This window comes from Myodes glareolus, chromosome 1 (assembly GCF_982192425.1).
Source record: "Myodes glareolus chromosome 1, mMyoGla1.1, whole genome shotgun sequence".
NCBI classification, from domain to species: Eukaryota; Metazoa; Chordata; class Mammalia; order Rodentia; family Cricetidae; genus Myodes; species Myodes glareolus.
In genome coordinates this window covers 60,535,169-60,553,496 of record NC_142026.1, presented here as the reverse complement: position 1 = coordinate 60,553,496, position 18,328 = coordinate 60,535,169, and the positions used below count along the sequence as shown (strand labels likewise).

Genomic DNA, 18,328 nt, shown 5'->3' with positions numbered 1-18,328 from the left:
ATCCGGATATGTTAATAAAACAATTAGCAATTTTGTGCCCAATGGAATATCGAACATAAAACTGGTATTCCTTATAATCCTCAAGGGCAAGGAATCATGGAGCATGCTCATAACTCCTTGAAAACACAACTTTGAAAGATAAAAACAGGAGAATTGTATCATCAAATGCCACAGAATGCCTTAAGTCATGTATCGTTTATGCTAAATTTCTTGAATATGGATGTCAATGAATCAGATAGATTATGGCATAATGGCATGAAAGCAACCTTTGCTAAAGCAAGGTGAAGAGACCCTTGCACTGGAAGATGGAAAGGACCCGACCCTGTATTAATTTGGGGTGGAGGATATGTCTATGTGGATGAGAATCAAGTGAGATGGCTTCCAGAATACCTGGTTTGATGTGTCCAGCAGAAGAATACCAGACTTCTTAGCTGCTAACACCCCCATGGAGGAGTCAGGATGAAAGTTTGTGGTCCTGCTTACCTGACCCCACAGAGAGGGATACCTGATCCACGGGACCTGCTGCCACTATTCTACACAGTGGATATCATTCTGCAATGCATGATAGTGGGCTGCTTCCAGACACTCAGGATCCACATAGCTACTGAGACCCTGCTGCAACAGGTACAATAATTACTTTTATACTTTAAAATAAGGTCCCGGGAGAGCGGCTTGCGATCCGCCCATCCGAGACTGACTGTGGGTCCCTACAATATCTCGACAAGCGGGCCATGTGGTGGCAGGCAGACACATGGCAGGCGGGCAGGAGACAGAGACATAGATAGACAGAACATGTAGAGTGAGATTGAAATATTTATTCAGGGGGTTATGGAGGGGAAGGGGAAAGGGGGACAGAGAGAGAGGAAGAGAGAGAGACGGGGGGGGGAGACACGCACAACCCCAAGGGAGGACAGTAAGTGTGTGTTCCAAGATGGTGGAGAGAGGTCAGGGGTCGCTGGGAGTGGGCGTGGCTTGCCCCTTAAAGGGCCAAAAGCATAACATTCCCAGATCTTCCTTATAATAAAAGGCAGGAGATTAGACACCACAGTTTGAAAGAATTGGGGTGGCAAATTCTCAAGACTGCTTCTGGCTTATTTGTGGGCATTGTCTTTGGGGGGGGGGACCTGAGAGAAGGCTGGGTGCTGGCCACATCCTGGCATAGTTGGTCACTGCTTCTGACTGGTGTCTGTGGCATGGAAATGTCTGGTGTCTCTCATCCTGTTTAAGGTATTGGAAGAACAAAGAACAAAGTTAAATTAAGGGAAAACATTTAGGAACAGGGAATTGAGGGGGATGTATCTGACCTGTTTAAAGTAGGTTCTTTGATTTGGCTCCCTGGAACTCACAAGAACTCTTTGGGTTTGTAAAAACAGAGGTTTTAGACATATAATGACTGTGGCATATTTTTGTAAAATGAAAAGTATTTTTTATTTGGTGAGGTAACCTGTCAAAACCTCTCAGCTATCAAACTGTCAGAGATCTTTGACAAGGATAAGATTTTACTTGAGTTATTGATTAAGAAATGACAGAGAACTTACTTGGTTGGCATCCAGAGCTACTCTTTTGGGTCCTCCATGGTCGCTGAAGGTTGCACTTGACCTTTTCTGTTTAGCACAGGGCCTGTCAGGCTCCAGAAGACCCTGTGGGTTAAGAAATCTGTAGGAAGACAGGCCTACCTTGACCTGAGCAGCTAGGCTATCGATTCCAGTGATTCTGTCCACTTCTGGAGGTCTTTAGTTTAGGTGAAAGGCAGTTTTGCCCAATGGTCAGCACTTGGCAATTGAAGCAAACTGCAGATGGACGCTGCTCTGCAACTGCAGATGGATGTGTTCTGTGCCCCTTTGTCTTCTGTCTTCTTGGAGGAAACAGAGTGCTGCTGCTAGGAACCAACCTATTTCTTTTCGTTATGAAAAGTTTTTTTAAATAATTAAATATTTAAATATCACATTCCCCAGATCTCTGTGCAGTTGAGGGCTGTTTATATTAGGTATAACTGCAGTATAGAATCTCTCTGGGAGGTTGGGTCTGAGATTGACTGTACTGGCTCTTAACGGGTAAGATTTACACTCGTAAAAAGGCAGAAGGAAGAGAAAAAAAAGACTTTGTAATACAAGGTTGATGACAGAACTGACAATAGTAGAGAACAGCTTAATATTAAATATAAGGCATTTTTGTAAGAGATTTAAAAGTACATACCAGTTTAAAATCTGAGACTTATGATTTTGTAGTCTGAAATGAAATGTAATGAACAATTACTATACATAGAAAGAGTGAACAGGAATTGGGCAACGTTCATGCTTTTGATGGTCCCTATCAAAGGCATGCCACTATGTAAATCACATGTAACAGAGTTAATGAGAGGATTTTAGTGAAAACCGGGGGACAAGGCAGGGTATACTTAAGTAAAAGTGAGAGAGCTTGTCACATGATCTGCCTCTCAGACAAGATGGCAGTAAGGTCACCCATGTAATAAAGTTAACACTGGGGAACCGGGCTGGTAATACCTCAGTAAAGATGGTGGAATTTGGTTACCTGACCTGGCCCTCAGTAAAGATGGCGATCACCTGACCCCAGTCAAAATGGTGGCAGCCACATGTTGTATAAAAAAAGTCACAATTTTTTGAGCTGTAAGAATTTTAAGCTTAATGAGAGGGACCTAAAGGCATGATCTGCCCTGTTGCTGAGCTGCCATGCCATACCACAAGCCGCAGAGGGGAGCAAAAGGCGGGAATCGAAAAAGCTGCACTGTGCCATGGCTGGGATTGAAAAGTTGACTGGAATTTTTAAAAGCTGGGGGTCACCCGCCATGGGAGGTTGCTATCCAGAGCCAGAATCATGAAAACCCACGGAACAGCAGCATCCGAGACCTATATTGGAATGTCTTCAGGAGAAATATAAGTGGGATTCTAATCAGCCATTCTGAGCGGCATTTACAATGACGGGAGAAGAGAAAAAGGAAAGAGAAGAAATGAAAAAAAAGATAAAGAAGCTGAGGAACCCTGGGTCCCCAGTCAAATATACTGCATGGGAAGTATGCAGTGCTAACATGCAGGCGGACTGACCCCCGGGATCAGTCTAAACACGATTCTGATAGAGGTAAGCAACCATAGCAGAACGGGGAGACTCATTGATTGAAACCTGATTGAAGCTGGTGGAGTGAGGTTGAAATATTTATTCAGGGGGTTATGGAGGGGAAGGGGAATGGGGGGGGCAGAGAGAGAGGGGGGAGAGAGAGAAACAGGGAGATGCGCACAACCCCAAGGGTCCAGTAAGTGTGTGTTCCAAGATGGTGGGGAGAGGTCAGGGGTGGGGAGAGGTCAGGGGTTGCCAGGAGTGGGAGTGGCTTGTCCTCTAAAGGGCCAAAAGCATAACAATTACAACTTGCTACATTCTGAATCCTGTTTTCCTTGAAAGTGGACTAGAACTCAGATTGCCAATGAGGTATTCAATCTGCTGTTGAAATGTTAAGAGAGCCTGAGAACTGAGATCTTAATTTTCTCCTCAGGGAAAAAAGGACTGAAAACCCTCTTCAGATAAGAGGAGGGTAGCCTAAGGATTTTTCTGCTGCTCAAAGACTGGGACAATTGCTTAAAAGCAGCATTGTATTTGGACTCTTACCCATTACAAAAATCTTCTTGTCTTTTGGTTAAAATGTATTTAAGAGAATCAAGATTTGTTAAATGATGTTATGGTATTGACCTGTTAAATCACGTTACGGTGTTGACCTGTTAATGCTTTAGTTCACTATAAGATGTTAATGATTAGAAAATGATCAGAACTTGTTTAAGAAAAGTTTGGCAGTAGTAATGTTCACTATATGGTGTTAATGGTTAGAAGATGTTTAGAACTTGTCTAAGAACAGTTTGATACTAGCAATGAATTCTTGAATTTTATATGTTTGTTAAGACAAATTTAGAGTTGATACAGCTGAATACTCTAGACCAATTCACAAGTGGGCCTTACCAACCCTGATGATCCACCATTCCTTTAGTAAGGAGATATATTAGCCTTGAAGTATGCATAGCACAAAGTATTATCTGCTTGCTTACCATTGACAAATTGCTAATGACCTCTCTTGATGGAAACCTGGCTCAAAGATGCTGAAACCAGTACTCTCTCCCTTAACCCTTTGTTTCCCTTTACAGAGGTTGGCAGTCAAAGACAGGATTTGATCCTTTTCCCCCCAACAGGCATCTAAGATGTGGACTTGTATGAATTAGAATGCCTGTTCTAAAGATGGGTAAGACTGGGAAATGGAGAAATGTTCATCCCAAGGCAGGTGCGATCATCTGTCCTGTTGCAGAAGCACAGGCTTTATTAAAATTAATAAAAAGGGAGGAATTGTAGAGGCCCAAAGAGGCAAAAGGTCAGAGAGTTTGTGACTTGTTTTTAGTTCGAGATTATTATGCTTCTAACTCAAACAAAGGTCCTACCTAGTTGTAAGTCAGAGTTATGCTCTCTCAAGGTTACTGTAAACAGGTGTGGCTAGTTGTGAGACTTTGTGCTCCTGAAATAGGAAGTATTTGGTTCCTACATAAAACAAAAGTTTTAGTTCCCCTTATGGAAATAACTTGGGATTTCACCCAGGGAGTGGTTTGCCTACAGAGTGTTTGGTCTAGGACATGAGTCAAGGGCTTGAGCAACTGAATGTATCCCATGACTTTCAATTTGTATGTTAAATGTAGTCCTTCTGTTCCAATCCTACCTTTTGAAATCAGGGGTATATTAACCAGTTGGAAATTAAACATGGACAAATTTTCAGTCCTCACTGAAATTACCTCCCGATACTTTCCTATGGCTTCTGCATTTTATTATTTATGTTTGCGTCTTTGTATTCTTTAATATATTTCTAAATTCCCATGCCTCCACTCTGAAAGAAAGGTATTTTGGTCGAGGCTGACACCCAAAACCCATTGAAGGCCTGAGAAGGGAGATAATATTACTTGAATAGGCAGGAAATACATTATGGCAGCTTTCAAAATGTGCAGTAGATGACAGGAACAACTGGCTACCTGGGCAATCACCCAAAGCCTCGTTTGCAACATTGGAGCAACCAACTTTGGCTAAGACCTAGAGTACCTGGCATACAATTTTCAGAGGCAGGAAATTTTTCAAAATTAGCTTACCTTATCTTGACAAGGTTTGGCAGTATTTTTTCCTGTACGATGCTTGTCCAGTCAAGGCACCATGAATTTTTTCAGTGGTCTAGGCATGTGCAGTTCCTTGCCCAAAGGACAGTTTTGCCAAGAAGAAAACAAGCTCCAAGTGGAGGTCTTTGGTGTTCAACATTCTCTTGGGAATAGATCGGTGCTCCTAGGAGCAATTGTTTCTCACATCAACAGAACCCAAAGTTATTTAAATGCCATATTCTACAGTTAGATTGTATTCCACCTAGATAGATAATCTTCAACCACTTCAAAGAACTGTAGAATATGGCATTTAATGAAGTGGTTGAAAATTATCTATCTAGGTGGAATACAATCTATATGTATCTAAAGAACCTGATTAGTTTAATTATGAGTATGACAAACTGTTGGGAGAAGCTGCTTGTTCATTCCCAGCCACTTGCTTGAAAATATTCACATAGAAACTATTATTTGCAATACTGTTTGGCCAATAGCTTAAGTGTATTTTCTAGCTAGCTTTTACATCTTAAATTAGCACATTTCTATTAATCTGTGTATCACTACATGACTGTGGCTTACTGGCAAGGTTCCTGTGCAGCTGTCTCCTGCAGACAGCAACATGGCTTTTTACTAACTCCTCCTTCTTTCTCCCAGCATTCAGTTTAGTTTCCCTGCTTAGCTCTCCTCTGCCTTATCACAGAGCAAAGCAGCTTGTTTATTCATTAACAAATAAAAGCAATACATATACAGAAAGACTTCTCCCACCAACAAACATGGATGACTATTGACCTAAAATACTTAATACCTATATAACTTGACTAAGACTAAGACTTCACATTAGAATATTAAGCAGTCTTTTATAAACTGTGCAGTTGATGAGAACAATAACCTCAAAATGTAAAAAAATATATAAGGATCTTGATCAGGGATAGAAATATATAGCACAATATGATAACTATATCCTTAAATTGTATCAGTATACAAGATGTCTTAAACAGAGGTAGAAACATGCATATATACAATCTGAGAAAATAACTTTGCATAGATGTACAAATATTAGAAACAGAAATAAGAGATATTCAACATAACAAATATAATTTGAATTTGTATCAATACACAAGAATCTATAGCAATTTAAATCATCTATAAATAATAGCTCACAAATATTCATTCTATTACTCACTATTATTATTATTGTGAGCTTACTCACAGTAACCTACCTATTATCCCATTCAATTTCCCCTTTTTTAAAATGAGATATCTGAGCCTACAAAATTCCTATTCCAACCCCCAATCCTATACCAGTTATAATCAACCCCTAATTGATGTCCCTAACCCTGAGGACAAACTTTGTTGGGAGAGGGGATGTTGTCTTCTAGAATTACTTCCAGCTGTCATGTGGGCAATGTTCTTTCTATGGGATCTTGTAAAACTAAAATGATGGTTAAGTTTCAAGATTACTGTCGGGTAAGTAGTTTCTGAGTAGTCACTAGGGTTTTTCTGAATTTCTTATTTGGAGTTCTGGCCAGAACACTGTAAGAAGGTGCACCATTTCAGCTAACCAAGTTGGAACCATCTTGAGGAACTGGTATCCCAAACTGGTCTTAAAGTATCTCTATCTATCAACATCATGACATCATATCAACCAACTGGATTCGTTGTTGTGGGGTCTCACCTTCTTCCTGGAAACTTCAAAGATTACTGCAGGAAAATCTATTGTTCATCGTGGACTACTTAAACATTATTCATATAGACATATATTCAATGTAAGATACAGTATAGGCACAAATAGGTATGGAGAAAAGTAAAATATTTCCTAAGATCTTTCTTCTTTATGTCCTATACCAGATGGCTTCTGACATGAGACAAAAACTCTGAAATTTTCTTTTAACAACACGCTTGGATTTAGAGAAGGATAACTATTGTCCAACTCCAAAGCCAACTTTGATTTTTAAGTGAGACTATTATTCTACTGATGAGTAGACATAAATATATATGCACAGATAATGAAATTTTACCCTGCAGATGACCTGTCCTTATAAGTCATATTTCTCTTTGTTCAGTGATCCTATTTGGATAGTTATCTTTTCCTCTTTAGGCATCCAAACATCCAGATCTCTTGACATTTTGAAGATGGGTGTTTTCCTTCAAAGACAAGAATAGAATTTTGCCCCACACATATGTGGAAGAGCTGTCATTTCTTTTTCAAGAGCTTTCTCCTTTTCAAAGTGAATCTTTATTAATTTTGAAGGTATCCATATTTTTTATATTATTAATTTTCTCTCTGCTGCTATTGTTCCTTTCTCATTAGAATTAAGAAATTCAAGGTTAATAAAGTATTATGCAATGTATTTATGGGAGTATTTTCCATCCCTTTCTCTTTGTTTAGCATATCCTTTATGGTTTTATTTGATCTCTCTATAATTGCCTGACCTGTAGGATTATTTGGTATACCTGCATTATGTTTTATATTATTATAAGCAAGAAAACTATTTCAGTTTCTTAGAGACATATTCTGGACCATTATCTGTCTTTATTTGTGCAGTTATACCCATGATGAGCATGACTTCTAATAAATGCATTATTACTGAACCAGTTCTTCTGAGCTCAAGGCAGTTTTGCCCATTGAAAACCTGCTTAAGTATCAATGGTGTGGTGTACATATTTTAATTTTCCAAATTCTGTTAAATGGAACAATATCCATCTGCCAGATTTCATTCTTTTGAGTATCCTTTAGGTTACTCTCAGCAGGTAGTGGTGTTTGGTTATAGAAAGAGCAGGTCGGAAATCTTATAATCTCCATAGCTTGTTGAATGTAATAGAAAACTCTTTCTTTAAATTTTTACTATTGATGTGTTTTTAATGAAATTCTGAGTCCTTCAACACATTTCCAATAAATAATTAATGAATTTCTGCATTACCTTGTGCTAGAGGACCTGGCAGACACATATGGGATTGGATATGTGTTATGTACATGGGACAAAGTCTATTCCTGACTATATCTTGAACATGAATGAATAATGAAGTCAATTTTGTATCATCTAGTATAAATTCAGCACTTTCAATATGCAAGACAACTCTGCATTTTTCAAATCAGTAACTATATTGAAAGGTTCTTTAATCTCCTTTAGGACCATGAGAATAGCACATAACTCTTTCTTTTAGATAGAATTATAAGGAGTGTGAATTATAAGATTCATATAATTTATGTAATTATAAGATTATATAAATCTTCTGATCTGTAACCTGCCTTTCCTGATTCATTTGAATCAGCATAAATTGTCTAGGCTCCAGTTATTGGTTCATCACATACAATTTGGGAAAGAATCCAAGTGGTTCTCTTTATAAGGTTAATTCTATCACTTTTGGGATAATTGCTTTTAAGCTCTCCTAAGGAATCAGTACAATCTTTTTTCCATGGTTCATTGTCTTCCTATATTTTTAAAACTTCATCCATAGTAAAAGACATTATAATTTCTGCTGGGTCTATTATGACTAGTTGACAAACTCTCAATTTTCCTTTTATAATTAATTCAGAGACTTTTACACATAAGCTTTTAATTTTCTACTTGGTTTATTTGGTAAAAAGATCCATTCTAAGATATGTTCCCTTGGTATTAAAATTCCTGTAGGGGTAATTCTGAAAGGCAATATGACTAGAATGCAATTAAGATTTGGATACACCCAATCCACATGTGCCTCCTGCAATTTCCCTTCAACCACAGTTAATTCTTTCTCAGCTTTAGTTGTTAATTCCCTGGGACTATTTAAGTCTTTGTCACCGTCTAAAGTTTTGTTTAAATGAATTATTAGATCAGGTGATATCCCAACAGCTGGTCTCAGAGTGGAAATGTCCCCTAATAATCTTTGAAAGTCATTAAGAGTCCATAATCAGTCTCTCCTAATTTGTTGCTTTTGTGTTCTAATTTTCTGTAAACCTATTTTATAACCTAGGTAATTGAGAGAATATCCTCTTTGAACTTTCTTTCAGGAGCAATCAGTAATCCCCATTTAGACAAAACTTTCTTTACTTCTTTAAACATTTTTTCTAAGGTATCTGCAATTGAATCACATAGCAAAATGTCACCCATGTAATGGTAAATTACTTATTTATGAAATTGTTTACATATTATTTCCAATGGATGACTTACAAAGTATTGGCACAGGTTGGGGCTATTAAGCATTCCCTTTTGGAGGATGGTCCACTGATATTCCCTAGTAGTCTGAGAATTATTATAAGTAGGCACTGTGAAGGCAAATTTTTCTCTGTCCTTTTCTTGTAAAGGTATAGCGAAGAAACAATCTTTTAAATCAATAACTATACAAGAGGCCATCCTTTAGGTAATAGAGAAGGTAAAGGAATTCCCGATTGTAGAGGGCTCATAAGTTGAATTACCTTGTTGACAGCTCTTAGATCTGCTATCATTCTCCATTTTCCAGACTTCTTTTTAACAACAAATACAAGAGAATTCCTAAGTGCTGGTTGATTCTTCAATGTGGTGAGCATTTAGTTGCTCCTGTACCAGCTGTTCTAAAGCTTGCAGTTTCTCTTATGTCAAAATCCATTGTTTAACCCATATTGGTTCTTCACTTAATCATTTTAAAGGTAGGATCATTAGTACCTGAAAAATTTGCTAGTGGCTTTGTGTTCTTGTTCAGCCTGAATGGCTGGTGACCTTTGTTTATAGTACCTTACAATATCCTTCACAGAAACATGAGTTTCTGGGACTGCAGAAATGTTAATCTGGGTATTCCATTGCTGCAGAAGGTCACGATCCCATAAATTCACTGTAATATTAGCTACATATGGCCTCAGCCTTCCTCTCTGTCCTTCTTTCACTCTGCATTCAACCCATCTCATGCTTTGTTTCACTTGAGATAGGTTTCTAATCCCTAGGAACTGAACATCTGTCTTTTAAGGAGGCCAATTTGGATGCCAAGATTCAGAGTAATGATAGTCACATCTGTACCTTGATGATGGAGAGATTGGATGCTTAAAAAAAGGAATCCCACACTAGCTCAGAGCTAAGAAATAGACCGGTGTTTATTAAGGGGTAAAACTTACAGTGTCAGGATTCTCTGCTTGAACAATGGATTAAGATCAGATCCAAAGCAAACCGAATAGCAAACAGGGCCCAGGGGGAAGCAGAGAGGATGGGGCCAGACGTGCTTCCACATCCAGGTAAATAGTCTATGAGGCCATGCCCCAATAGGTGAGTAGTTGTTAGCTATAAACCTTCCTGCAGCACCTCCCCCTTTTGTTTAAATAAGAGAGTTCTAAACCTATTACAAAATTATATACAATAAGAACAAATATCCTATTCTAACTAACTTAAATCTTGCATAATAAATATCTTGGCCAAGTCATGAGAGGAAAGTAACTACATTTATCTAGTCTTCAACTCCATTGAAGATCCAAGAAGGGAAATAATGTTACTTGAGTAATTAGGAAGTGCAATCAAACAACTTCCAAAACAGACAACAAACCACAGAGACAACTGGCTACCTGGGCAATTACCCAAAATCACATTTATAATGTTGAAGTAACCAACTTTGGCTAAGGTCTAGAATAACTGACAGATTAATTTTAAAGGCAAGAAACTTTTCAAAATCATCTTACCCTGTCTTGGCAAGATTTGACAGTCTTACTTATCCATTTCCGGACACCATGTACCTTGTCAGTGGTTGAGGTATGGGCAGTTCCTTGCCCAAAAAGCCGGTTTAACCAAGAAGAAAACAGGCTCCCAGTGGAGTGTCTTTGGTGCTCAACATTCTCTTGGGAATAGATCTGTGTTGCCAGGAGTGATTGTGTCTCGCTACCACAGAACTCTAAGTTAAATTAAATGCCATTTTCTACAGCTCTTTGAAGAGGTTGAAGATTTTCTATCTACACAGAATATAATCTCTATATATCTAAAGAACCTGATTAATCCAACTATAAATATGACATAGATGACTATTAATCCATAACTCTTAATACTTATCTAACTTATAGACTAAGACAATAAACAATTGTGCAATAAATGAGGACAATAACCTCAAATGTAAACAATGTATAAGTATCTTGATCAGAGGTGGAAATGTATACTACAACAATATGGTAAATATATATCAATACATAAAAAATGTTTTAAACAGAGGTAGAAGCATGCATGCATACAATATTCAGTATAATTTAACTTTGTATCCATATACAAGATTCCATGCCGGTGTAATTATCTATAAACAATAACTCACAAATACCAATCTATTATCCCATCATCCTATTGTCCCTTTTTTTTAATTTCAAAAAGATCCCTGAGCTTATAAAATCCCTCCCCCAATCCTCAACCATATACCAATTATAATCAACCCCTAAATGATGTCCCTAAGCCTGAGGACAAACTTTTCTGGGAGAGGGGACATTGTCCTCTAGAATTACTTCCAGCTGTCATGGGGGCAATGTTCTTTTTAGGGGATCCTGTGAAAGTAAAATGATGGTTAAATTTCAAGATCAATGTCTGGTAAGATTACAAATAGTCTCTGAGTATTTTGTGGAGGTCTAGCCAGAATGTTGTAAAAGATGTGCACCATTTCAGCTAACCAAGTTGGAACTGTCTTGTGCAACTGGTACCCAAAACAGGTCTTCCAGTAGCGTTATCAGTATCGTGACATCATATCAACCAGGTGGAGTTGTTGTTATGGGGTTCCATCTTTTTCCTGTAATCTTCAAAGATTACTGCAGGAAAATTCATTGTTCATTGTGGAAAACTTAAACATTATTTATATAGTCATATATAGACATATATATTTAATGAAAGGTATGATAAAGATAAAAATATATATGAAGAAAAGTAGAGATGTTTTCTAAATTCTTTTTCTTTCTGTCTCATACCATGACTCCTGACATGAGACAGAAACCCTGGGTTTTTCTTTTAACAACAGGCTTGGAATTAGAGAGGGACCGAGCCAGAGTCCAACTCCAAAACCAGCTCTATATATTTATGAATATGTATATATATATAATATTTTTACTTACGGAGCCTATTTGATTTGCTGATTCTTATTGGGTAGCAATTTTTTTCCATCTGTCAGTATTTAAACATCCAGGGTTCCTTGAATTTTTTGAAGATGAGTATTTTTCTGTGGAGATAAGAACAGAACCCTGCCACCATTCTATATGCTTTTCTTACCACCTGTATGATTATCATCATTGTAGATGAGCTATCATTTCTCCTTCCCAAGAGGTTTCTCCTCTTTGAACCGTATCTTTATTAATTTTGATGGTATCTGCAATTTTCCTTCTCCTGTGGAAGCAAGAGCAAAACTCCTTCCCCAACTTAGCACATCTCCTGGCTTCCATTGTGAGATCAGCACATCCTTGAAATAAACCAGTTGATTTAATTCAGCAGACTTTTCCATTATCCAATGTCTTTCTGCTGCTGTTGTCCCTTTCTCATTAGTGTTAAGAGAATTCTAGGTTAATAAGGCATTATGTAATCTATTTCTGGGGGCATTTTCCACCCCTTTCTGTTTGTTTAACATATCCTTTATAGTTCAATTTGATCTTTATATACTGCTTGACCTGTAGGCTTGTGTGGTATTCCTGTAACATGCTTAATATTATAATAAGCAAAAAAACCCGTTTCATTTTCCTAGAGACATAAGCTGGATCGTTATCTATCTTTATTTGTGCAGGTATACCCATGATGGCTATAACTTCTATTAAATGTGTGATTACTGAATCAGCCTTTTCTGAGCTTAAAACAGTAGCCCACTGAAAGCCTAAATAAGTGTCAATGGTGTATTGTACATATTTTAATTTTCCAAATTCTGCAAAATGGAACATATCCATCTGCCAGATTTCATTCTTTTGAGTACCCTTTGGATTAGTCCCTGCAGGCAGTGGTGTTTGGTTATAGAAAGAGCAAGTAGGGCATTTCTTTATAATTTTCTTAGCTTGTTGCCAGGCAATAGAAAACTCTTTCTTCAAGCGTTTGCTATTGACGTGATGTTTTTATGAAATTCAGAGGCTTGCAGCACAGTTCCAATCAATAATTGATCAATGTTTACATTACCTTGTGCTAGAGGACCTCACAGACCCGTGTGGGATCGGATGTGTAATATGTATATAGGGCAAAGCCTGTTCCTGATCATGTCTTGTACCTCGATAAACAATGAGGTCAGTTCTGTATCATCTAGTATAAATTCAGTGGTTTCAATATGCAAGATAACTCTCTCTGCTTATTGCGAGTCAGTAACTACATTAAGAGGTTCTTTAAAATCTCTTAGCACCATAAGAATGGCATATAATTCTGCCTTCTGAATGACAATGAGACACATCTGCTCCCATCAGCACCAATCTACTTCAAGAGGAAGATGGGCATCGAAGATGCTCCTTATAGAGTTTGACAGCCATTTGGGCAAGAAACTGCTCTTGCCTGGACTGTTGCATAAATTGGACACAAAGAACCCACAGAGAGAGTATTGCCGAACTTGCCTAAAGGTGAGATGGTCTTTCAGGGCTCCTGATTCATGAAAAAGTCTGCGAGATATTCTGCAGGACACAGCAGATAGTGATTGAACTGTCTTTAAAAGTTTCCACTTCATGGAAATGTCTGCTGGATACTATGGGCCTGAAGGCTGAAGATGGATGCCCCAACGGTACAAAGGAACTTTGGGTGACTGTACAGGAAGCGAGATGTCTCTGTCATTTCTAGAGTTTGAAAGTTGCTTACTTCTTGTTTACTTAGGTAATATTATATTCTTCTGGAGTCTTTGATGGAGTTGAAGAATGGTTAGTTATAGTTATAGTTTTCCTTAGTTACAATAAAATATAGATATAAATTTTGTAACTGTAATTCTTGCTTTATAACTGTTTTGCTATATGTAATTTTACTATGTTAAAATGAAAGCCTTTCTTTTCTGTTTAAACAGAAAAAGGGGAAATGATGTAGGAGGGTTATCTGTCTATGTGTTACTTTCATTGGTTAATAAAGAAATTGCCTTGGCTTTTGATAGGACAGCAGCTTAGATAGGTAAAGTAGTCAGAATAGGATGCTGGGAGAAAGAAGCAGAGTCAGGCAGATGCCATGATTCTCTGACCCCAGATGGATGTAGGTTGGGATCTTTCCCAGTAAGCCACCACCTCGTGGTGCTACACAGATTATTAGAAATGGGTTAATCAATATGTAAGAGTTAGCCAATAAGGGGCTACAGATAATGGGCCAGACAGTGTTTAAATGAATACAGTTTCTGTGTAATTATTTTGGTTAAAGCTAGCTGAGTGGTGGGAAGTGGCCTGCCACTCATATCACTACACCTTACTCAATTCGTCTGATTTGTAACCTGCCTTTCCTGATTGATCAGCATCAGTATAAAATGTTTGGGCTCCAGTTATTGGAGCATCACGTACAATTTGAGGAAGAATCCAAGAAGTTCTCTTTATGAGGTTAAGTCTATCAGTTTTGGGATAGTTGCTATTAATTTCTCCCCCAAAATTAGCACAAGCTCTTTGGCATGATTCATTGTCTTCCCATAACTTTTTTATTTCATCAGTAATGAAAGGCACTGTAATTTCTGCTGGGTCTATACCTTCTAGTTGATGAAGTCACGATTTACCTTTTATAATTAATTCAGAGACTTTTTCCACATAAGTTTTTAATTTTTTATTTGGTTTATGTGGTAAAAAGATCCATTCTAAAATAATATCTTCCCTCTGCATTAAAATTCTCATAGGAGAAATTCTGGAAGGCAATATGACTAGAATACAACTAAGATTTGGGTTCACCCTATCCACATGTGCCTCCTGCAATTTTTCCTCAGCCATTGTCAATGTCTTTTCTGCTTCAGCTGTTAATTCTCTGGGACTATTCAAGTCTTTATCACAATCTAAGGTTTTGTTTAAATGAACTGTTAGATCAGGTATTATCCCAACAGCCAGTCGTAGGCTGGAAAAGTCTCCTAACAATCTTTGAACATCATTAAGAATCCGTAATCGGTATTTCCTAATTTGTGCCTCTTGTGTCCTTCTTTTTTGTAAACATATTTTATAACCTAGGTAATTGACAGACTCTCCTCTCTGTATTTTTTTAGGAGCAATCTGCAAATCCCATTTAGGTAAAACTATCTTTACTTTCCCAAACATCCTTTCTAAAGTATCTATGTTTGAATCAGATAGCATCCATGTAATGTAATATAATTTACCATCCATGTAATGGTAAATTATAGACTTAGGAAATTGCTTATATATTATTTCTAATGTCTGTGTCTATCAAACCAACAATTACAATGCCATTTATACATATTCTTAGCTTTGGTCTTTGATCATTTATAGAAGTCTGCCAGGATATACATTTCCTGTTTCCTATTGTAATTTTTGACTTATCTTCCATTTTTATGTCATCATCTAGAACAGTATGGTCTTTTACAGAAGGCTCTGGATTTTTAAAATTTTATTGGTGAGACATGTCCTCCACAGTGACTGAGAATGACTGGGTCACTTTTGGCTTGGGGTCCTGAAAGAGGACCCTCAAGGAGTTTCCCAATGGTATTGGGTTGCCTTGTCTGTCTGTTGTTGAACTGCATTCATTGGTCCAATGTTGGTCTTTGCCACACCTTCTACATAAACCTGAAGGCCCAGTCCTCCTATTTTTGCCATTCCCAAGGGAGATATTATTCCGAGGAATCCTTGTCTACAATCCCTTCTCAGATATCCTATTCTACCACAATTAAAACATTTGGAATTTTGATGTCTCCTCATTATTTTGGAAATTGCTTATCCTACCCAAGATTCAGAATTATAGTCAAATGTCTCAATGTTCATTGTGTGCAGGATCCATTCACCCATAGGTGCTGATCTAACCTTTAAAGACCCAAGTATCTTTTTGCATTCTAAGTTGACATTTTCAAAAGCAAGAGATCGATTTGTACTCATCTAGCATCTGTGTCTGTTACTCCTATTTGTATAGCCTTAGTTAATCTTTGTCAAAAGTCACTAAAATGTTGTCTCTGGCACTGTTTAACCCTTGTATATGATTCAATTCATTTTCTTAGTTCTTGAATCCTGTCCCAAGCATTTAAGTTAGCTTTATGGCATAGGGACAAGATTTGTTCATCATAAAGAACTTGAACCTGTGGGTCAACAAAAGGGCCTTTACCAAGAATTTGATCTTGGGAAGACTCAAGGCCTTTTGCTTTTCCCTGTTGTTCCAAAATTTTCATTTCTTCTCTGAAATAACATCTAAACATCAATGCTGGTCCATCATTCATGACTGCTGAAACTAACTGAATCCAGTCATGTGTCTTTGCTTTGATACTAGAAATCCAACTTTTTATCATCTCCCTAACAAATGCAGAATACAAGCCATAAGTTATAAAAGCTTGCTTAATTTCTTTTAGATCATTCATTCCTATAGGTATCCATCTACCGTCTTTGGATCCCTTGGGGCCTCTAGAACTTGATGCTTTGTCAGAGTAGATTACAGGGTTAGAAGTTAAAACCCTGGGTAAGTCATCTCTGGTAGCTACTGACGATGTTGAATCCTGTCCTTGTACCTTCTTTCACTGTTTATTAGCTCCAATAATTTCCTCAATTATTTTAATCTTATTAATATTGTCTTTTGTAAAGCCCGAATCTCCTGGCATATATATATATTTCATTGAGACACCTAGCCTCTGGTCTTCATTCTGCACATGTGATTCCAAGGTCTGAAGTTTCTCCTTTAAAGATAGCATCTCATCCTTGGATAGTGTGCAGATTGCCATCCTGGAGAGATAACTTTATCTGATAACTTATCATAACTTTTTAACAAATTTATTTGTCAAATTCAACATTATGAATTCTTCAGTAATTTCTTAGAACCCTTACATATGGATTCAATTTTGTCTGTCAAATTAATGTTATCATTTTTAATAGTATTAATTTTTTCAAGTAACTTTTGATTTTCGATGTCATTAATCCTGTCAACTATCTGTTCATTATTAGTCCGTAAAGACTGCATCATTCCTAAAAGTGCCATATTCTTTCTCAATGATAGAATATGAAGAAGAAAACTGAGTCCCAATACACAATAAATTGAAGTACCATCATAACCATATAAGCCTCACATAACACAATCCTTAGTATTACCAAAAGTTACCAAAAGTTTCAATATTAATGTAGTCTGCCATATTGATTTATTACCTGTTTTGTGATCTGGTAAACTGTTTTAGGTGTAATAATCTGTATTATCCAGCAGATGTCGAGGTTGCAGCCATGACAGGAATGGTCCTGAGCGGCTTTTGTTTCCCTCCTTGGTACTGGTTAAATACTGAGAAATATGCATTGCTTGACAAATTAAAAGCAATTAAATCATTTCCGCATATGGAGCAAGAAACTCAGAATTCACAGGCAGGAGCAGAAACCAGAAGCTGCACAAGTTGCCACGAGGCAAAAAACTGCGCCAGGGAATGCGGCAGTCGTGAGTGCGCATGGGAAATTTCCCAGTTATCACATGCAGTAAGCAAAATCGCTTCCTTTCTTCCTTCTTTTCTTTCTTCTCTCTTTCCCTCCCTCCCTCCCTCCCTCCCTCCCTCCCTCCCTCCCTCCCTCCCTCCCTCCCTTTCTTTCTCCCTCCCTCTCTCCCTCCCTCCATTTTCTTTGTTTCTTTGTTTCTTTCTTTGTTTCTTTGTTTCTTTCTTTCTTTGTTTCTTTCTTTCTTTCTTTCTTTCTTTCTTTCTTTCTTTCTTTCCTTCTTTCATTGAGACAGGATCTCTCCTTGAACTTGGAACTAGCCAGTTCCCATAGACTGACTGATCAGTGAGACCTGCAATTCGCCTGATTCTACCTCTCCCAGCAAAGTTATCACAGTCACTAATGTCCAGCTTTTGACATGAGAACAAACTAGGGTCCCCATGCTCACATGACAAGTGGTGCTAACTCACTGAGCTATCACTGAGCTCATCTCACTGTGTTTGTTGTGGTGATGGGGGCCAAACTAAGTCTTGGTTTTGCTAAGTGAGTGCCCTGTCCCAAAGATGCCTTTCAACCTCTTACAACTTTAATTTTTCCGGGTTAGTTTAAATGTTTGCTGTGAACAGTGTCTTGATCTTCCCTAGAGGGCATATATGTTAGATCTTTTCATAGCGTGACAGGAAAGGAGTCTTCTTGCCTTGCTTCTCTTTCTGCTATGTGCTTGTTTGGTGTGTGTGTGTGTGTGTGTGTGTGTGTGTGTGTGTATGTA

At 37.8% G+C, this 18,328-nt stretch overlaps 1 long non-coding RNA gene across 13 annotated transcripts in view; it reads left to right on the top strand.

Moving 5' to 3' along the window:
- Nucleotides 1-18,328, top strand: part of LOC146896012 (uncharacterized) — a 112,401-nt gene that overhangs the window by 23,730 nt on the left and 70,343 nt on the right. For 9 of the 13 annotated variants that reach the window (XR_015738296.1, XR_015738295.1, XR_015738302.1 and 6 more), the window contains 2 exons: nt 86-3,096; nt 3,506-15,854. This is a non-coding gene — a long non-coding RNA (uncharacterized LOC146896012). Of the gene's footprint in view, nt 1-85; nt 3,097-3,505; nt 15,855-18,328 lie in introns of those variants that run through there. The other 4 variants (XR_015738297.1, XR_015738301.1, XR_015738300.1 and 1 more) reach the window with 4 other exon arrangements.